Raw genomic sequence first — 23,212 nt, 5'->3', positions numbered from 1 at the left:
CCTCCCACTGTACTTAGCACATCTCAGCCTTCCTATTACATGGCCTGTAATAAACACACATTCACAGCCTAGGCCCTCCCACTTCTTGTAGGATAATACAAACAGCTCAGTTTTCTGACTGCTGGCTTAATGCTCTCACTCTCAGCCCTCCCACTGAATGTACACAGTGCAGGCATACACTCCGCTTACAACCTTAAATGCATTCATTCAACTGCAAGTACCGGACCTTACTAAACATTCATTAGCACACAACTCAGTCCCCTCCACAGTATAGTGAGAACACAGTGGACCTACTTTACGAAGCACATTTCATATTTGCCAAATGTTCTTCATTTGAACCACTCATTTCATTAAAAAAAAACTTTTTTTTTCTCTCCAAAATATACTGCTTGATTTAATCTAATTTAAATATTACATTAATCAGAACAGTAAATGGACATTGGGACTGACTGCATATTTTTGCTTTTGAAGCTTTCCTTTAAATTTGGCAAAATACACGTACAAATGCACTTCTCTGTCGAGTGCAACTGGAAGATGCGAGATTCGTCTCGTTAAAAGTATAGGACATCACTCGATCTCCGCCAATTCAGAACTGGTGCAAAAATAAAGTCCATTTGAGAATAGGAACTGACTGTGCCATCCCTCTCACAGGAAAAAATGCCCCTAAAAAAGGTCACCCCTTCAACTCCTTTACTTCATTTCAGTAACCTTAGCATGTTGTTTTAAGCTGGGTACATACTACAGAAATTTCAACCAACTTTTTATGCAGAGCGATTTTACATGCGATCGATGGTCCGATTGCTCGGTTCATGGACTGCATACACACTAGCCTTGTTTAGGACGATAAAGGGAAGAGCGGACGTCCCTTTAGCGACTTTTTACAGCCATGTTGTCGTGAGCATTGATTTTAATTTCGTACACACTGCAGCGACATTTGCGGGAAATGTAACGAGATACCAAAGACATTAGCATAAAGGGGCAGAGGTTTCGCTATAGTTAACACCAAAAGCTCCATAAAAAGAGAAGGCAACACTGTCTCTTCATTCATTCATATAAAATAGAAGTTTAGTAACATACATAACATTTAGAAAAACATTTAACTGCTGAAGTGCAATGCAATGAATATTCCCTAATAATAAAATCCCTTCGTATGTAATTGAAAGCTCCATTCTCGGCGGGCATCATCGCTGATTGGTCCACAGCAGAAACGAACGCCCATGTCTGAGTGTATAAAATGACAAAGGAACCTGTTTGGCGCCGAGGAGCGTGAGAAGATCGCGAGTGAGCAAGTGCCAGTGGGTGTTAAGGTTGAGGAGGAGGTGTCAGTGGGGGTTGTGGTTGAGGAGAAGGTGTCAGTGGGGGTTGCGGATGAGGAGAAGGTGTCAGTGGGGGTTGCGGGTGAGGAGGTGTCAGTGGGGGGTGCGGGTGAGGAGAAGGTGTAAGTGGGGGTTGCAGCTATGGAGACGGAGACTGAGTCAGAGATGGTGCTGGAAGGGCCAAAAATTTTTGGAAAAGTTAAGGTGGAGGATGGAGATACTCAAGAAGAGGAAAGTCTGTAAGGAGATGATGGTCAAAGTACTGGACCAGGACGACAACGACATTAAAAAAGGTCAGTACCACATGTAGTGTACCTGCTAGAAGGACTTTATTTCATTGTAGTGTCACATAAAGCAATGTAAACGCCTAATTTGTAAACTAATTTTTTTTATGTCAGAGCGAAGAATAAACGGTAAGAAGACCTGTTTAGATACCACTGATACCACTAATGTTACACCTGTTAGCAAACAAGAAAAAATTGAAAAAGATAAATATACTAAAGAAGTTCTACACAAAGGTATTTCAGTGAACATGTGTAGACAGCTAAATGCTTTGGGCATATACCTGTACCGTTATAATAGCCAAAATGACGCCTGTTTTCCAGAATGTATGGAGGTTAAGCCCATTATTATTGCGATTTCGCCACAGGGACCAAAATATAAACTGATCTCGAGCAGTGTGCAAGGTGAGCAAATGAGAGTATTTATGTCGTAGAATATAAATTACAGATATAGAAGTTAAATGGTAAACATTTTTTTATTTCTTTGTATCGTAGATAAAGAAATCAAAGGGAATAGAAACTCAAGCGACATCAATACCTGTTCCGCCACAAACCAGCAGCACCTTTAAAAATACTAAAAATAATACTCTGCAGTACTCTGCGCTCTGATTGGTATGGGCGCGCTCACTTCTCATGCGGATCTTTCAGACAGCTGTGTGTGTAAAAATTTTTGTACCTTTTTCCTGCAAGAAAAATGTTGCATGAACACTGTGTGGTTTATTCTGGGTACTAGTTTATAAAGGTTAAAGTTTATAAAGAGTAAATATGAATACATTGCCAACATAGACGCAAAGGGTAATAACACACGTGCTTTATACACGTGTAATGGTCTGCAGCCAGACAGGTGCAATACACATCGATACAAGACACAAGTCAGTGATGTGCGGATTCCGCACCACGTGGGACTGGGACAGGGACAGCAGGAATGTAAGTGTCGCCCTTCAAATGGACGTACATCTGTATGTCGGTATGTTCATGTCTCACAATTGTTGCCTGTCAGTTTTTCAAGGAGTGTGTATTTGCAGTATGTCGGGTATGACAGCCAGGGTCGGACTGGCCCGCCGGGGAGCCGTGGAATTCCCCGGTAGGCCCCGACCCTGATGGCTCCCCTCTTCGTTGGTGGGGGGAGCAGGTACCTTAAAAAAAAAATACTCAAGTGATCGCGGTGCCAGCGCCTCTCCTCCCTGCTAAGCTTGCGCTGGATGTCGGGCGTGACATCATCACGTCCAACGTTCAGTAAGGAGTGGTGCAGAGAGGAGTCGGCAAGAAGACAGGAAGAGAAGAAAGAAGCCGATAGAAAAAGGTAAGTGGAGGAACGGAAGCAAGGGAGAGCAAAGGCAGCATGGCAGCGGAAGAAGGGGACAAAGGCAGCATGGCAGAGTGTAAAGAGGGCCAAAGGCAGCATGGCAGAGTGTAAAGAGGGCCAAAGGCAGCATGGCAGAGCGTGAAGGGTGCAAAGACAGCATGGCGGAGTGTGAAGGGGGGTAATGCAATATGGCAGAGTGTGAAGGTGGACAAAGGTAGCATTGCAAAGTGTACAGAGGGCCAAAGGCAGCATGGCAGAGTGTAAAGAGGGCCAAAGGCAGCATGGCAGAGTGTGAAGGGGGGCAAAGGCAGCATGGCAGAGTGTGAAGGTGGGCAAAGGCAGCATGGCAGAGGGTGAAGGGGGGAAATGCAATATGGCAGTGTGTGAAGGGGAGCAAAGGCAGCATGGCAGGCTGTGAATGGGGGCAATGGCAGCATGGCACAGTGTGCTAAAGGGGGGCCAGGAGAAGGGATGAGCAAAATCAGCATGGAGGGTGTAGTGTGATTATAAGGGGGCACAGCATGGTGATGAAGGGGCACAGTAATGTGTGTGTGATGGCACAGCGGGCTTGTGGCAATGTAATGTGTGTATGGAAGGTGGTGGCTTACTAATGGGTGCTATTTTGTTTGTGGGGTGATGGTGGGGCAATTTAATTTTATAGTGTGGACTATTAATTTAAGATGGGGTGGTTTGGGGTCTATTAATTGAATGTGGGGCTGAGTGTGAGGAGCATGAGGTCTATTTATTAAATGTGAATATGAACTATTTAATGGCAGTGACGGTTGTGGGAAGTAGGTATATTTATTATACATAAATGCTTCTAATTTATTGCTGGGGCTGTTTGGAGGGAGGGAAATAGGTTTATTTATTAAATGGGAATGCTATTACTTTATTGCTGGAGGAAGGCCTAAGTATTAATCGTGAGTCCTATTGATTAAATTCCGGGGCTGGATGGAATTTTCTAAATATACCGATTTTTTTCCCCAAATAGGGCCCCAAACATTCCAGGATCCAGGCAAGCCGCAACTAAAGAAACTAGCAGTCACAGGTGGTGAAAGTGACAACAGGTAGCAGAGAGCAGGAGAGTCTGTCAAATGTTCTGATTCTAGTGGGGCAATCCCGATTTTTGGTAACTGTTCTGCCCAATCTAAGGGGCAGGTCAAGATTGTGTACTCTTTATATACACACTGCATTCTTTATATACTACACTATGGTGCTAGCTGTCCTTCGTCGGCTAACCACTCCCCCTCTAGTGTCTGGGTTTGCCTCTATGATGGCTGGCCTCCACCCCCTTTGGTGGGCCCCTAGCGTTGCAGTCCCCCGGTGGGCCCTTCATACCCCAGCCTGACACTGATGACAGCCTTCACGTTTAGCAGGTTGATGTAAGTCTTGTCTGGATTTTCTTATTTGCAGTATTGACTACCACCACTTTGTTCCTGGACTTATGTCAGATCTTGTACCCAAAGTACTGTGGCAATTAAATATCAGTGTAAATACACAAACTGGGTGTAATAAATTATGTATACAATCATGGAAATGTGTATTTTTATCCTACTTTTTTATCATTAGTGGCCCACATTACAAAAGATAGCCTGATCTATCATAGAACTTAAACAAAAGAAAATAAAAAATAAAAAAGTTATTCTCTGTGAAAGTGACAGAACACCAAAATGTAAAAATTGGTCTGGCCATGAAGAGGTGAAAATCCTTCAGATATAAGGTTAAAAAAGAGATACAAGCTGATAGATAGATAGATAGTCGAAGTCAGATAATTGGATATGGTCATTTCAAATTATTATCTAACAATCCGACTGTCTATGTCTGTAGTTATGCGACTAATACGCTATGGCGTGGAGGAGCATATCTAACCCGAACACGTGCAAACACTTATACACGCATTTACACGAACACATACACATGTAATTAGCTCATACTAAAATTAGTTGCAACACATAGTTATTTGTAATGAAATGTAGCAGAGTTTATAGTGAAATATTATAATGTTATATACACGTTAGTGAGATCTAAGGTTCAGGTCACAGGAAATATATCATGTCCGTTATCATTCTATTCTCCCATTTATCCGCAGACGTCCGGTTCAATCGCCGAAAGGCTCGCACCTTGTGTATGCTAGATATGGATTATAGGGAATAAATGATCATGTATGGTATTGTGTGTGTAATGCTAATAGACCAGTTTAAACTAGTTCTTGGCAGGAAGATTAGTATGCATCTTCTGAAGAGCTGACCCCCACCCTTGGATGGCATCATTTGACCTGGCAAATGACCTGCATTACACTGGACCTTCCTGAAGCCTGAACCTATGGAAACATGTCAAATCATCTGTATTGTTTTCACTGTATCACTGACTGTATATAAGCAGGGGCTCTAGTACCAGTAGACAGTCACATTGACCACAGACTTCAGGACTGAATGACTGTATGCTGGATCCAGGGCGCCTGCAATAGTAATGGCTGTACTTATTTTATTTGAATTGTCACTCTGCTGCTTTTTGCTATTAAATCACATTGTGTTTTGGAACCACATCACTGTAAGTGAACAATCGTAATTGGATAGCGACAAGACGTACATAACTAATATATATATATGTCCCATTGGGTCTATTATTGCAATACAAAAGGACCACCTACAGATCACAATGTCTATTGCAGAGATAAGTTTAGAAATATGCAACATTTGTGTCCAGCATATATGAAGAAACTGACAGTAAACCATGGGAGAAAGCGTCCCTTGCATCACAGCCTCGCCAACACAGTAAGGTGCAGTTTTGGTAACACACAAAGTTTCCCATCAATTCATTACCACCTTGATAACAGTTTCAAATTACATTCCTGTACTCTGCAATTTATGGAAGACACATAAGAGATTTTCAGCGTTTTTTTGCATTGCTTATCTGACAAACCTTTACAAAGTTTAGCTTCCAGTTGTCGCAACATATGGTTGTGGAAACTTTTTTTCTTCAGGCAATGACAGGTTATATAAAATGGAGATGCAATGATTTGGAGAGTATGTATACTCTCAAATTTAGCTAAATTGCCTATTGGGCGAACACTCCAGTTATAGACTGAACAATGGCAATTGGATATATTTCCAGTAATTTAATGTGTGGCTACTGAATTCCTCCCTTAAGAGAGAGTATACGCATAAGTGATGAAGCGTTGAAGCGTAACTATGTTCCCATATTCTACAACCTTGTTTGGCTTGATTGTCAGGCCAGATAAAATTATTAACCACTAGTTTCAAACCACTAAAAAAAAAAAGAGCAAGATCGCTAAAGATAACATTTGAAATAAAAACAAAAAATGTTACATTTTATGGTACTGATTCTGCCTAACCAAGAACATGTCTTGCTCATTCCATGAGGAGTAACTGTCTCCGTATAACATCAGCACTTCTCTTTTATTTTCTACGAGATTAACGGAGCTGCTTTTTTTTAAAACGTGTGTCAGTCTGACACTTGTAGTGCCACAAGAGCGTGCGCTATATGCTAACTGTATTAGCCTGATACCTCCTGGTAAGTTAGTTCTCAATTTAAAAACACATATGTATGGCCTAAAAGTAGGGGCTCTCATTGTTTAGAGTTAGGATCACCCTATTAGCAGAAGCGCCTTGATGGGGCGGGTGGCTTAATATACATTTACAAATGTGTGCAACTGAGAATTCTGCATTTTTATGTACAAATATAAATAGCATTTCATTTGCTGGTTATAGCAGTGTGCTGGGGTATTTTTCTCTGTGTCTGTTCCTTTCTGGATAACCCCGCACTTTCACACACCTGCTATGAACCTATAAATTGATTGAGCAACTTTCACTTCTGTTTTGTTACCCTGGTACCTGCCAGCCAAGAGTACCAGGAGGTGTCCATTGCTATTCATTTACAGCTATTGGGACCCAATAGTTTCTTTCCCCTAGAAAACCTGTCCTGATGCTGAATACGCTGACCTCTTGGAAGTGGTAAAACAGGTTGTTTCCCATCTGGTTTTACCATGCAAGGTTGTCTACACCACATGGTGTGGTTGTGAAACTGCTATACATCAAATATGATTTTCAGTCCCAATCCACAAGATTCAGAATCCTATAGTTTGGGACTGAAAACCACATCTGACAGTCTGAAAACCGCATTAAGAACCACTGCTTTGTCAATCTTCTGCCAAGTGGGGATCAGAGGAGAACACAAACTTCTTTGGAGGCTAATATTAACTTTTGGTGGGAGCCAATTTCTCATATATAGTAAGTACAAAACACACATTTGTAGATGACTACAGGTTAAAGCATGGGGGAGAAAAGTGTCTAAAAGCACCATATTTGTATTTCTATTATATAATGATGCACTTTGTTATCATCATGTATAAAAATATCTTACAGTGTATATTGTTACAATGAGAGCATTAGGGGTAGTGACAGTAGAAAAGTGTTACATAATAAAAAGCAGAGCAGGAATCAGAACCAAATAGTTGCTGCCGTTATAATCACCCAGGGAAACGTTAAATGAAGAAGCAAAATTAGTGTGAACAGACAGTGGGGAGAGAAGAGAAAATACAATAATTACAGATATAAGGAATATAGGTCGAGAGGTTGGCAGCGATAAAAAGCAGAAAAAAAGTTGCTATGAAGAAAAACTACCATTTAAGAAGAGTATTGTACAAATGAAGTGAACGGAGAACAGATAAAGAAGAAAAATATATTTGACTTACCAGTTGTCAGCTCCAAGTCTTTCACTGAAAGAAAAATAATGACAGAAAAATTAGAAAAATACCACTGAGAAGTACCTGAGCTGAGAGAGAAAGTGACGATAATTTTAAGAGAAGCAGCAAAACTATACAGAGTAACTTGTGTAAAATCCAATGTTAACTCTAGTAAAACATACAGTATTATTCATGATAAAGAGAAAGGTACTAATTTTGCCAATTAAAGGAAATACCTAAGAAAATGGTGCTGAAAGTTCCCATACTTACCAACTTTCTTCAGCTCTCTTCCGGGAGCCTGCCAGTGGAGGTGGGCGTGAGAGGGTGGGGCGCCAAAATGGCCAAACACCGCGATTCACTGGGAATCGTGGCGTTTGGGATCTAATTCTGCCCACTTCACTAGGAAGTGGGCACTTCCTAGTGAAGTGGGCAGAATTCGGGAGATTGCCACACTCTCCCGGAGTCCGGGAGACACTTGCAAAATGCGGGAGTCTCCCGGACATTCCGGGAGAGTTGGCAAGTATGCTATAGATGTGTGTGGATATAAAACATTTATCAACAAATAAACAAATGAATAAATATGTAATGTTATTAAAGGAGTACTTCGAGAACTCAGTATAATATTACTACAATTACATCTAATTCAAAGGATAATAAGATGAGATAAAAAAAAAAAACCTAACCGTCTAGTGAATTTTAATATTGGCCACATTTTCCCTCATTAATTATCATCCTCATCACAACACACACACATATAAACACATTATATATATATATTTATTGTGTCTGAGGAAAAGCTTCTCAAAATGTGTTTCTCAGCTGGTATGAGTCCCTGGTGTTTTGCATGGAGAGAGTGAGGTGGTCTTCATGCAAAAGGCCCAGTCTGAGTTTTCTGGTCTGCAAACACCCAGCAGGGTAATCAGGGGTTGCACCTGTGTGCTGCCTTTAAAAAAGCTGCAGAACTGATCTTTCTCTCTCTCATTGTCTGGGGGAGGAGGTCAGATGTCTCCTGAGAGAAACTGCAAATTGTGCTGTGAGTTCCATTTGTTTGGTTTAAGTGAGGGACACTAGGCCCCTCACTCTAGAGAGGGTATTCCACTGTATTAGTTAGTAGTCAGACAACAGGATTTTATATTTTTTCTGTTTGCAAGCTGGTGAATAAAACTAGCTGAGGCTATTGAACCTCAATCACTGGATTTGGGTGATTTTTCTGGCTGAAGTGCAACCGACCACCCCAGAGGACGGCATCCCCAATACGATCTTGTCACAATATATATATATATATATATATATATATATATATATATATATATATATATATATATATATATATATATATATATATATATATATATACATACATATATAAAACACAAGATATACCGCAGTCATTTATCAAAAAGTCAAGCCGGGACAGCACATCCAATTAGAGCCTGTCCCGACGATGTCTCTACTTTGCTAACAAATCCAGGTTCTTAGATATCTCTAGCCATTTCCACATGTTTTTATGGCAGTGATGGGCAATCGGGGTCCGCATGGTGCGGCCCTCTAACCTTCAAAAGGGCTGCACATTACCCTTAATCTCAGTAATTAGTGGAATAATACATTTCATCAAAGAAAGAGACCCCTATCTGTAATAACATATCAGCAGGAATTTTAGAAAAGTATTACAGGCTATAACAAACAATTCTAAAAATAAAATAGGAAGAAGCTGGGGGACATGAAGGTCAGAGGTCCGCATGCGTGTCTAGGGCAGCCTTTTGCAACAACTGGGGTAAGGATTGATAGATAGACCCCTTACAGTTCAATATTTAGTCATCATCTCCAGTTTAGTAATAAATTATATAAAGTTCTAGTTATTGGAAGAAAATCTATATAACATTAGAATATGCTAGAAGAGCCATATCCTCAATGCTCTCCACTTTCAAATTGTTAGAGTAAGCTAATCTGTATGAACTGGTAGTTTGAAAAAAATTACTCAAATTAAACATATGGATGACATAATTTAGTTGCAAAATGATCTAAATGTGAAAGCCTGACAAACCAGAGAAATGGGTGTGACTGGATGGGTTTACTTCGCCACTTGGTCTGTAGGAGAAAGAATACAGAAGAAAAATGAAGGAATGTTCTTCCTGCACAGTTTATCTGGGTTTCTCTCTCACCGTCAGTAACGGACCGTTACTGACCACTCCTACAGCTGTCACCTTTCCACCTGCGAATGCCAACTGCGCAATAGATGTAGAACTCAGCTGCCACCACTAGGCTCCTTCAACGGCACCTAGAACTGCTTGCTTCTAGGTAGTTGGTATAGCTGCTACAGTGCCTCTTTGCTGTGGGCTGGCTCGTAACTTCTGACCGCTTACTATGGATCAGCACTGCTGGGTAGCAGGCAGATCGCTGACACAGAGACACTGGGTTCAAATCAGTACAGTCGGGGAACGGATTAAAGGGTAAGTTCTTATCTGTTAGTCACAGGATACATCAGGTAATAGTCTCTGGCAGAATCTTCAAGCAGTGATGTTTTATTGTTCAATAGTTCTGACAAGGACTTTTACACACTAGATGGTAGTGATCTCCAGAAGTTCAGATGGAATGATATCCAACATGGTCAAACAGGGATCTTATTATACAGACTCTGATACAGATGTTGGCAGGGGGTAACCCAGCCCCCTGGCACAACAAAATCTGAGATATTACATCAAATATTTAGCATCAGGATGTAAAATATTCTCTTATATTGGATTTAACAAAATTCACATCAATCTGCAATTTACTAAATTACTTGAGACTAAAAAGATATGTTGGTCACTTCTGAGATGAAAAGACTTAATTAGCATGATCAGCCTGCCTTCAGACTCTACACCAGAAAAAAATTCCTGCTACATGGCATACAGCCTCAGAAATCAATAAATTTCCAATACAAAAATTCAACATTATATAAAAAATGTCAATACATTTGCAATGACATACAGAGGTGCACTGCGTCCCTAATTAAAATTAATATCTACAATAAGTTATTTCTATATGATCAAGCCACAAGGGGTTTATAGATACTTTACTTTTTTTACCCTGTTTATATTTTTGTACCTGTCTTACAACAGGTGATGCACTCCAATGCATCAGAGTGTAAAGTAATTTAAAATGTATTTCTCTCCAGTAACTGAAGATGAAGTCTCTACACTTATCTCATTGTCTCACCCTACAACCTGTCCCCTCGACCCTATTTCCTCCCAACTTCTCGGCTCCATCTCCTTCACTGTATGCTGAACTCTTTCTCACCTCTTGAACCTGTCTCTCTCCACTGGCACATTTCCACCCTCCTTTAAACATGCGCTCATCTCATCAATTCTAAAGAAACCATCTCTCGATCAAGCCTCTCTCTCCAACTACGGCCCTATTTCTCTCCTCCCTTTTGCCTCCAAACTACTTGAGCGAATAGTGTACAAACACTTGTCTCACTTTCTCTCCTCACTCCATTCTGGACTCTCTGCAATCAGGCTTCCGCCAACATTCCACTGAATCTGCTCTCACAACAGTGATCAATGATCTACTTACTGCAAAATCTAAGCGTCATTTCTCCATACTCATTCTCCTGGACCTCTCTGCTGCTTTTAATACTGTTGATCACCCTCTTCTCCTACACACCCTTCACTCCATTGGTCTTCGTGACACATTTCTTCCTTGGTTCACTTCCTACCTATCAAACAGCTCCTTTATTGTTTCTACCTCTGGCACATCCTCCCCTTCACTCCCACTGTCTGTTGGGGTCCCACAAGGCTCTGTTCTTGACCCTTTACTTTTTTCATTGTACACCTCTACTCTTGGGGCACTAATTCGCTCATTCGGCCTTCAATACCACGTATACACTGATGACACCCAAATCTATATCTCTTCTCCTGACCTCTCTCCTTCTGTACTATCTTGTGCAACCAACTGTCTTTCTACCATCTCCACATGGATGTTCCAATGCTACCTAAAGCTCAACATGTCCAAGCCAGAGCTCATTATCTTCCCTTCCGCCAGAATCACCACTTGCCCTCAAAGCTCCCTCACTGTCAATAACACCATAATTACCTCAGTCTCCCAAGCCCATTGCCTTGCTGTCACACTTGATTCCACCGTTTTATTCCTCACATCTAGACTCTCTTCCAGTCCTGTCGACTTAACCTTAAAAACATTGCTAGAATACACCCCTTTCTTACTCAACATGCTACCAAAACTCTAATCCATTCTCTCACCATTTCCCATCTTGACTATTCCAACCTCCTGCTATGTGGCATTCCTGACACCCCTATATCCACACTTCAATCCATCCTAAATGCTGCTGCAAGACTAATGAAATTCCTCTCTCACTGCTCCACATCTGCTGTAACACTTTGCAAATCCCTCACTGGCTCCAGAATCAAATTCAAATTACTCACCTTTACCTACAAAGCCCTCAACAACACTACCACTGAGGATGTGATGAGAGTGGAAGAGAGACGTAGATCTTGTGCAGAACGGAGGTGTCGAGTTGGGAGATAGTTTGAGACAAGTGAGGAAATGTATGTCGGTGCAATTTTGTTGATGGCCTTATATGTAAGTAGAAGAATTTTATATTGGATTCGTTGAAATACAGGCAGCAAATGTAGAGACGGACAGAGTGGCTCAGCAGAGGAATAACGGTTTGCAAGGAAAATCAATCTAGCCGCTGCGTGCAAAATAGATGTTACATACACCGAAAATACGCACATATCTGATACAAGACACTGCAAAAACATAAATTCATGCACTCATCTCCCACATCGACTATTACAATTCCCTCCTTACTGGTCTTCCCAAAGTCAGACTTGAACCCCTACAATCTATTTTGCACGCAGCGGCTAGATTGATTTTCATTGCAAACCGTTATTCCTCTGCTGAGCCACTCTGTCAGTATGTATGTATATGTTATATAGTTCCAGGAAGGAAGTAATTATCTTGCAAGCTGAAGCAGGCTGCTTAGTGGTATCAGCACACAGTTTGATCAAGACTATTAGAGTATGGGTAAAAACCAGAACTGGCGGGACACTAGAATCAATTGGCTCACCCTGGGTTGCTTGGGGTCTTGAACGAAGTATGCTGTATTTTCTTTTCCTGTGTAGTGCATCCTGTTCTGTTACACAAATATGTTCTCTGTAATATGTGGAACAACTATTCCACATGCGTGCATTACTATATATATATATATATATATATATATATATATACATATACATATACATATACACATACACACATACACACACACACACACACTGTATATACATAGCCCTTTAGCCATCCATTATGGATGCCAGGCTGAGGCTCTGAGCCCCTTAGTCATCCAATCCAGGAGATCTTAGCCACCCATTCCAGCATTAATGGTTAAAAATCTCAGACCCTGATTGTGGCAGCTGCAATGACCTACCTGTATCCTCTGTACACAGAAGGATGTTAATAGGCTGCATCTCCTCCCTTCTCCCTTTGTCAACAAATCTATAAATTTAGCAGAGTGTTGAAATGCCCTGTTTTGTGAAGTGCATCACGTCTGTTTATATTATTTCCTCTCATAACTTTTCTTTCACATTACATAAACAGGTCATGTGATTTCTTAGAAGTCTAATGTATTACACGTATGCAAATTACTCACCAAATCAAATATCCCCTAAGTAACAATTATTTGGACTAAACAAAATGGAAAGAAAGAAACATTTTAAGAACCTCTAATGTTGATGTGTACATTAGCATACACACATAAATCAGGATGTTAATATGTGTTGTATATACAATGCGTTTTTATAGTGTCTCTTACTTGCATACACATGTGCTTTGCTAGCTAGTGGCACATATATGTGTAGTTTTTAATACAAAGGCGATGCCCATGTCAGTCGTCGTCATCATCATCAGTTAGCAATTACAACTAACTGGTAACTTGTGCAGATGATACGGCTAAAACAAGCATACTTTGAAATGAATTGCATGCAATTGCGTTCATTGGCATAGATTTAATTTCGGAGCATGTACACATCGAATTCACGCAAGATACGGCACGCAAATGTACTTAAGTCTGAACATGAATCAGGCACATAATGTATTCTTAATAAAGTGATCATTTCTACCATGCCCAAGTTTCTGTATTAACTTATATCTTAATAAATTACTAGCTTGCAGGTCTGCATGTAGGTGCATGTCTGTGAATTTGAGCGATTTGTTTCTAATCCGGTTTGTCATACTGAGCCACATAAAGGGTTAAAGAAGTAAGTGCAAGGAAGTGGCTTACACATGGGACCTCTTTTAGAGTAGAAACAAATCCAGCTAAAGGGTGTACATTTGCACTTGGACTAACTATGTTTTAAAACAGGGGGTGCAAATGCATTATTTTATGTATGTAGGGAAATACTGACTGTATCTGCATGTAGCACACAGATACTGGATAGATTTATTTTACATCGCACCCCTTGCAGCACAATATGGTTTTGTCAAGGTGTTCACTGACTCCTAACTCTACATGAGCCCCTTGGTCAACAAATGCAATTTAAGTAGAGATAGGTGGGCTCGGTTCTCCGAGAACCGAACCCGCCCGAACTTCAGGTATCAGAGTACCGAGCCAAGCAGGCTCAGTACTCTCCCGCCGATTCGGAATTGAAAACAAGGCAAAACGTCATTGTGATGTCGTCGGATATCGGACTCGGTTCCCGCAATGTTTCAAATGCATAAATATCCGCCTCCACAGCAATCCAGCGGCATTTGACAGAGGGAGAGAGAAGACTTAGGTCGCAGGATTAGAGCAGGGAGAGAAGAATTATTACAGCAGATATTACAGCAGTTATTACAGCAGGAAGAGAGCAGTTTTTAGAGCAGGAAGAGAGGAGTATAGAAGAGGCATTTTTCCAAACATTACAAACTGTTTGGGGTGTCATATTCCCTCCTAAAGAAACTATTTTCTGCCTACAGAAATTGCAATATACCGGCACAATTTCTTTCTGAATTTGTACTACAAGTGTTGGGTGTCACATATTCCCCTGTAGTAAAAACCTATTTTCTGGTGCCGAAATAATTATATACCAGCAGTATATATTTCTGAATTTGCAGTACAACTGCTTGGGTTGTGACATTTTTCCTATTGCCCAAAAATCTATTTTCTGGTGCTGAAATTATTATATACCAGCACTATATCTTTCTGAATTTGCACTACAAGTGCTTGGGGTGTCAGATATTCCCCTGTTCTAAAAAAGCTTGTTGACATTTATTAGATGTAGAATTACCTCGCTTATCCAATAAACAGGTGGAGCACTAAATTATGTTATGTTAGCCCAAAAAAAATGTAATTTTTTAACAAATTGCAAACCAAAACCAAACAAAACCAAAACCAAAACACACAAGGGCAGTTTTGCCAAAACCAAAACCAAAACCAAAACCCAAAAGGTAATCCAGATCCAAAACCAAAACCAAAACACAGGGGTCAGTGAGCATCTCTAAATTAAAGACACATACTACCAGGCAAGAGTGAAAATTAAACTTGTTTTTACAATGTGTTACACATGTCCCCATTGTGTGTTTGTGTTTGAATTGTTATATCCCATGTGAGTATGTTATTAAGGCCCTGACAGTTCATAAATGGTACTAGGTGTGGTGTGGATGCTAGTTTCCTGGCATGTGATGTTTTGTCTGTCACTTGGTGTTTGTTAAGGAACAAATGATAACTCTGGCAACATAAGAAGTTTTATTTAAAAAGAAAGTGAAAATAATAAAAGACAAGTTCCCTTTTCCCCAAGAATATCAGTTTTCAAGCAACCTATAACACTACAACAGTCTATTCCAGACAGAAGGCACGGATACAGTGATACTTATCAGCCATGATGACAGTCCACCCATACTTGACTAGTCTCTTTATGGTCATCCGCATAGCAGGATCAGCAGGTAAGTGACACTCCAGTTGTACTATTAACTCAATCTGTGCATTCCCCTGAGCCATAATACCATTAGAGCATAGTTATCTAGTACAATCCCAATACAATGTAAGCACAGCTTTCAGTACATGAGTAAAATACACCATTCGCCCTGAAAATAACCTCTTTCTGTTATCCAGGAATTATTCCCAGCTGCTCCTTCAAAGATGAAGTTACTGCGCCTGTAGGGGGCACCGCTATCCTGTCATGTCCCTTTCTCCTGTATGAGAACTTTTCTGAAAACCGAAAGGTGGTATGGGAAAAGAAAAGCGAAGGATTGCAGGACCTCACAATGTATATCCAGGACCCACATGACGATTGGGACAACAGTGATGTCTACATGGGCAGGACTGCAATTTACAACAATTGGCTACAGTCCAAAAATACTACTCTGGAGGTGGATAGGGTTAGAGAGAGTGATGCTGGAGACTATAGCTGTTGCATTAAATGGTCACGAAAAGGTTTAAAATATATCTACAAGTGCTGTACCATAAGGCTGAAGGTGGAGCAGGATTGGAGAGGTGAGGACGACATTAACTGACTGACTAGATTTACAAGACAGAACCACTATGCTGTATAACTTGTAATGACACTATATAGTGACATACACCAGGTGAACGGTTACGTAAACAGCCCATAGTTTTAGATTATGTTGAAACTTGTCAGATGCATCAAAACAATATAAAAATCAGATCTATAATTATTTGTGTTTTGATGAAAACAGAAAATGGCTAATACAGTCAGTTACCCGCTAGTGGCCTGTAGTCCTTAGGTACCTAGTTATTTAATCCATTTATTCAGTATTATCATGTGAGACTATTAAATAGAGAAAGCCTTCTTTAATTGCAATATGAAATCCAAAAAGACTTTATATTACCTGTTTGTCACAGTGCATTCTATGGTAATATTTTGTAATAAATATTACTTAACAAAAATTGTGTGACAGAGGCACTCAGATGTTTTATAGCATTTATACTACCGTCTAAGCTTTATTTAAAGCAGTTTGGCAGTGCTGTAATTATATTTCTATAGAAAGGCTAAAACACTGTGGATATCATTTACAAGGTGCACAATTAAGTCACTTTTTTTTTTCCAATTACCACTAAACTACATAGTTTTCATCAAGGCATTTTGAAGCCTAACTCATGTGAACAATTCCTCAGATGGCATACTCCTGATTTTCATGGGACAGTCTGTATTATGGAGAGAAAGAAAGAGAAGACTCCAAGGGGTAAATGTATCAAGCTGAGAGTTTTCTGTCGGGTTTGAAAAACCAATTAGATTCTAGCTATCATTTATTTAGTACATTCTACATAATGACAGCTAGAATCTGATTTGGTTGCTATTGGCAACAGCTCTACTTATCAAACCCACCAGAAAACTTTCAGCTTGATACATTTCAGTTAATAGTTTTACATTTTTAAATTACAGAGGCTCCATTATAAAATGTACTTTGTTTTTAAACAACCCCCCCTTCCCCCAAAAAAAATATCTGACTGAGTAGCACATGCCTCCACTTAACAGACACACCACCACTCAGACATATCTAACTTGCAAACATGTACAAAAACCTTTTATTTTATATGCTATAAATGCAATTGCTATGGAGTATCATTTAAACTTGAATAACCTAACTAATACTGCAGAAACAACTTCCTGACATGCAAATTATATGTTATATTAGCAACAACACGCTCAGCAAATCCTAATCTCGGGCCAGGCCCTAAAGTTTCAGTAAGCATCTGTTCATCATTCGCAAACCTGTAATTTCACCTGCCCCTGACCATGCGCAAATAAGAATTTTGTACTTACCGTAAAATCTCTTTCTCTTAACACCGTTGGGGGACACTGCTGACCATAGGGTATAAAGGGCGCCGTGGGGAGTAATTCACTAAAAACTTGTAACTTGCTTAGTCTGCTCTCTTCCTCTCTATGCCCCGTCTGGCTGGATATATCAGTTTATTCAACTAACCAAGCCACAAGAGAAGGTGAAACACAACCAACAGAACATTCAACAGAGCTGTCAGAACAAAAAAAAAGGGTGGGAGCGCAGTATCCCCAAATGTGTTGAGACAGATTTTAATGTAAGTACAAATATATTATTTTCTCTTGCACATACAGTTGGGGTACACTGCTGACCATGGGGACGCTCCAAAGCTTCCCTTATGGGCGAGTACGCTCAGACTGAGCTGCACATAAAACTTTATGGCCAAAACTGGTGTCTTTGGAAACAAAGACATGAAATCGGTAAAATCCTGTGAACGAAAGACCAAGTAGCTGCCTGACACAACTGCTCGACCGAGACCCCATACCGCGCCGCCCAGGAGGCACTGACTGATCTGGTGAGCAGTAAGACCGTCAGGAACTGGAGATCCCTCAGAGACATATGTATAATGAATCGTAACCGCAGTCCATCTGGCCATCATCTGTTTTGTGCCTGGCCAGCCACGCTTCCAAACATCATACAAACACCAGAAGTCTATCAGTCTTCCAAACGGATGCCCAGCGATCCACATAGATCTGCAAGTCGCGGACCACATCCAACAGCATGAGAGAATCCTGACTGGTGGATTGGAGATCCCTAGGCAACCTTGGAATTACAATGTCTTGATTGATATGGAGCCTGGAAACCCCTTTCGGCTGAAATGATGGCATTGTATGCTGGACCACCTGATCAGCATGAAAAATCAGAAAAGGAGAGCGACAAGATAGAACCGCTAAATCCGAAACCTGCCTGGCTCAAGAAATAGCCAGTAAAAAAGACAACCTTCCAAGTTAGGAGTTTTTGTGAAACGGACTCCAGCGGTGCAAACAGCAGTTTCTGCAAAGCCTTGAGAACCAGATAGAGATCCCATGGCCCCACCAGGGGAACAAGAGGTGGCTGCACATGGAAGACCCCCTGAAGAAAATGTGCACATCTGTTAACAGAGTCAATCGCTACTGGAAATAAACTGACAATGCAGAAACCTGGACATTGAGGAAAGCCAGACGCAATCTCTTATCCAGACCATTCTGAAGGAATACTAACACTTTAGCTAACCTTAAAGAAATTGAAATCTTTTTCTTCTCACACCAACCAATGTAAGACTTCCAGATCCGATGGTAGTTACTAGAAGACGTTGGTTTTTGGACTTTGATTATCGTCTGAATAACCTCCTTAGACAGACCTTTGCTCTGAAGAAACAAGGTCTCAACCTCCAGGCCGTCAAAGCCAGCCGTGCTAGATCCTGATGGAAAAACAGACCCTCACTGAGTAGATCCTCCCTGAGAGAGAGACACCAAGGTGGGTCCCTGGCCATGTCGAGAAGATCCGCATATTAAGACCTCCGTGGCCAGTTGGGAGCTAGAAGAATGAATGGGACCTTTTTGCGCCTTACCATTTTTAGAATCTGAAGCACCATTGAAATTGGAAACTCAGGTTGGTGTACCTTTTTCCTCCAAGGAACCATCAGAGCATCCATTAGAAACGCCTGAGGATCCCACATCCCGGCAAAGTACTTGTCCACCTTGTGGTTCAACCAAGAGGCCATCATGTCAACCTCTGGTTGACCCCACCTGTGTACATTCTGAGTGAACACCTCCGGATGGAGAGACCACTCCCCTGGATGTATGGCATGCAGACTCAAGTAGTTGGCCTCCCAATTGTCCACCCCAAGAATGAACACTGTCGATGTGGCTGGAACCTGTCGTTCCGCTCCACTTCATGATTTTGGCAACTTCCTTCATGGCAAGAGAACTCCTGGTTCCTCCTTGATGGATGATGTATGCCACAGCCGTGGCATTGTCTAACTGAATCCGAATAGGCCGGTACCGCAGGTTGGACTGAGCATGGACCAGTACATTGAAGACTGCCCTCAACTCTTGGACATTGATGGACAATTGTTTTCTCCTCTCATTTCCAGGTCACCTGTAACTGGAGATTGAGGTTAACCGCTCCACCAACCCAAGAGGGTGGCAACCGTGGTTACTACAATCCAATCCCATATTGAGAAGGGACTCACCTGACTTAGATTTTCTAACTGCAGCCCCTACAGCAGTGACAAGGGACGCAGATGACAGCTGGAAGAACTGACTTCCAAGCAGGGGTCTGATCTTGACCATTTTGCCAGGATCTCTATCTGGAACTTTCGAGAGTGGAATCGGCAAATTGAACTGCCGCGAAACAAGACACCATGCGCCCCACCTGGCGTCATATTTTCCGAATATTTTCTGGAGGCAAAAACACCTTATGGGATCTTGTGTCGAACAACAGCCCCAGGAACACCATATGTTGAGTAGGATCCATGCTGACTTTTTGAATTGATGATCCAGCCTTGTGCCTGCAAGGTGACCGCTGTCAAGTGCAAATGTGACCAAAGGCAAACAGTCAAATCCGCTTTTAGCAAGAGGTCATCCAGATAAAGAACAATCGCTACCCCCTACAACCTCAACTGCACTGCCATGGCCGGCATCACCTTTGTAAACACAAGCCAAAGGGAAGAGCCCAAACTGGATATGGTCCTGTTCTACAGCAAACCTCAGAAGGTTGTGATGGCCTGACCAGATGAATATATGGAGGTATGCATCTTTGATATCCATAATGGGGTCAGAAACTCGTCCTTTCCATGGAATTTATGACTGAACTGATGGATTCCACCCGGAAACTGGGTATGCTCAGATGGGTGTTGAGGGTTTTTAAGATTCAGAATGGGTCAGAAGGACAGGTCTGGTTTCTGCACAAGGAAGAAATATGAATAATAACACAGACCTCTCTGTTCCATTGGAACCTGAACAGTCTCCTGCGGCTAACAGGGAGTGGATTGCCTCCTGAAGAGCCCTTCTCCTGTCCCGTCCCTCTGGAGGGGAGTGGACATGAACAGTAGTGGGGGCACCCCCACAAGGTCTATGATGTACCCTTTGGACACTACACCCCTGGCCTAGGCGTCTGTAATAGGACAGACCCACTGCGCCCATAAAGTAGCAGTGGAGCTCCCATCACTAACCTGTCCGGTGGAAGCAACTGGAAATCATGTGGATTGTATTTCCGACGGTTTGGACACCAGGCGACGTTCTGACCCATGTGGGACAGCGGCCCGACCGCTCAAAGATGCACCTCTGAAGAGACCGTCAAAGCAAAAGGAGCGAAAAAGCTTTCCCTTGGCTCTGTGCACCGCCCCGGAAGAAAGCAAGTCATACCCCCAATGGCCTGAGAAATGTACTTTTCCAAGGCTTATCCAAACAACACAGAGCCGTCATAGGGCAGGACCTCTAGAGCTCTGAGCCAAAGTGTGCATCTGGCCGCCACTGTTAAGGATGAAGTCCTTGTCCTGCATCCAGAACTGCTTCCCCCAAAAATTTTAATATGTTATGCTAGTGGGAACAGATCATCTCTGGCCACCCCTGACTGGATGCCATCACTCAGGGTGAAAGCCCATTTTTCCATGCCCTTGATCAACCAAGCCACCGCCATAATGGGGTGCAGGGATGAACTAGGTGCTAAATAAATGGATTTCAGAATCCTCTCACATTTCTTGTCTGTGCTGTCTCTTAATGTAGCAGCACAGATCATCTACACTAGGGTGAGACTGCCAAGAGGCAACCTCCGTTTCTGGAAAGGGGTAGTACAGGCGATACCTTCTAGGTATCTGAAACTGGCTATTAGGTTTAAGCCTGGCTTTCTCCCAAATTTCCAACAACTAGGATGAGGGCGGAAAATAAACTGTTCTTCTTCATCCTCTTAAACATGGACACCTGGGAGCTGGCTGCTCAAGCTTGGAGACATTCTAATGTCTAATAGCCAGAAACAGGTCCTCTTTACCCTGTTTTCTGGAGAAATCAACCTCCTAGACTGCTAGGTCCTCCACATCTGAGTCTCCCTGTACTTTCCCTTCCTCCTGTATGGATAGGTCAGTATCAGAGTCCCCCCTGTCCAGAGCCAGGGCATGACCTAAGCGCTCAGCCTGCCTGCCTGTAGACAAGGTCTGTAAAACTCCACTGAGGAAGACACTCTGACTAGTGCCTGGAGTGACTTTTTCAAATTCAGGATCCAGGGAGGCTCCTGGGATTCCCCAGATACATCCAATGCCACCCGAGATAACTGTCCCGAATGAAGGATGGGCATATGAGAACTGTCAGCCCAGAGAAGAGGAGATAAAGATATCAGCACCTACCGTCCCTGAACGGGTAGTGTCTCTCTTAAGTTCATTAATGGTCTGTGCCATTTCTCTGGCCCAGGTCGGCTCCACAGTGTTAGCTGCACCTCCAGCCAAACGCTCGCTGACTGAGGTCCTTAGACTCACAAACCGTGCACAGGCTGCCCGGGTCTGACCGTCCACTAGGTAGTTTATATTGGCACTTGGAACTGGTGAAAACATTACTGAGCCACCTGCAGCAGCTTTGGACCTGCAACTTGTCCCTTTTTCTGACATTACAAAAGGAGAAAGAAGGGGAGATAATATTAAACACACTGCAGAAAACAGTCTAGAAAAGAGAGTGATCTGGCAGGATATACACACACCAGTTGTATTTAATGTGTAATGTGTGTGAGACAATAACTACTATATGGCCACCAACATGTATGGTGATCTATGCCAGGAACCAACTGTTCTCAAACTGAGAGAAAAAGAGAGATTACAGTAAAAGACAAGTATCGGACAGTGACAGTTATTCACAATCACACTATCAGAAAGTCTCTAATGGTTCCTGCAGGGAGAGGCTATGCAGGCACCACAGACTGAAGAGCTATAATGGTGCCAGCTTGCTAAAAGCCAGAGAAGCGAGGAAGGGGGGGGGGTACCTCCCAATTAGACCCCTCTTTTGTTATGGCCTGCCTGTTGGTAATGGTGCTCTACTTCCAGCAACTGGTGGGAGCTGCAATGATGACAGCTTCCTATCACTTCACATGTCCCTGCTACCTGTTTTGTCCACAGTTGATATGGATATTCTTGGAAATACCACCGGAGACAGGCTCCTGATGTGGCCCGCAAAGATCTGCTGCCCTGGAACAGCTGCTGGGTCCCTGAGGACTGGTTTTGTGCCAGGTGACCCTTCTATCGGGAGCCCACTGTAAATCAGGAAAGGGGGGGGGGGGGGTGGAGCGTCACTAAAGCGCCGTGGGCGCACTCCCTGATTGAGGGCTGCGGCTTTCACTCTGTGAATATTGCTATATAGGTAGGCACTATTAAAAAAAAAACGATATATCCGGGCAGAGGGGCCATGGAGGGGATTTTTTAGTCCTTTCTCCCCACAGCGCTCTCTATACCCCATTGTCAGCTGTGACCCCCAACTGTATGTGCAAGAGAAAAAAAAAACTTTTTCAGCCACATCTGCAACTACGTCCTAGTCTGAATTCTTATGCAATTGCTCGAATACACCCTTACTGTACATTGCCTATGTTAGAACACCCCTTCCTTCCCCCGTCAAGCCTCTGCAGACAAAAGGGTTGTAAGTTCCAAAAAGTTGCAGATCTGAATGCGTACGTTCACCGACTATCCACAGTGCGAAATAATGCAAAGATATGCTAAACAAATGGGCATACGTCTCAATATGAATCAGGTCCTTGGTGTACAATTTTACTCTGATTTCTTAGTGCCAGTTTGTTAAAACGTAATAGCATACTTGGCCATTCCGGGATACTCCCGAATTCCGGGTAGGTCTAGAGCAGGCCATTTTCCACT

At 42.2% G+C, this 23,212-nt stretch overlaps 1 protein-coding gene across 1 annotated transcript in view; it reads right to left on the bottom strand.

Annotated features, from left to right (window-relative positions):
• The window catches only part of AGL (amylo-alpha-1,6-glucosidase and 4-alpha-glucanotransferase), a 96,161-nt gene that overhangs the window by 57,169 nt on the left and 15,780 nt on the right, over nt 1-23,212 (bottom strand). Inside the window, exon 2 of the mRNA XM_075182523.1 lies at nt 7,618-7,641. The gene's annotated coding sequence lies outside the window, so the exon portion shown is untranslated. The remainder of the gene's footprint in view (nt 1-7,617; nt 7,642-23,212) is intronic.

Source organism: Mixophyes fleayi, chromosome 8, assembly GCF_038048845.1.
Source record: "Mixophyes fleayi isolate aMixFle1 chromosome 8, aMixFle1.hap1, whole genome shotgun sequence".
Taxonomy (NCBI): domain Eukaryota; kingdom Metazoa; phylum Chordata; class Amphibia; order Anura; family Limnodynastidae; genus Mixophyes; species Mixophyes fleayi.
Note: the sequence above shows the minus strand (reverse complement) of the source record. Positions and strands in the feature narration are given on the sequence as shown.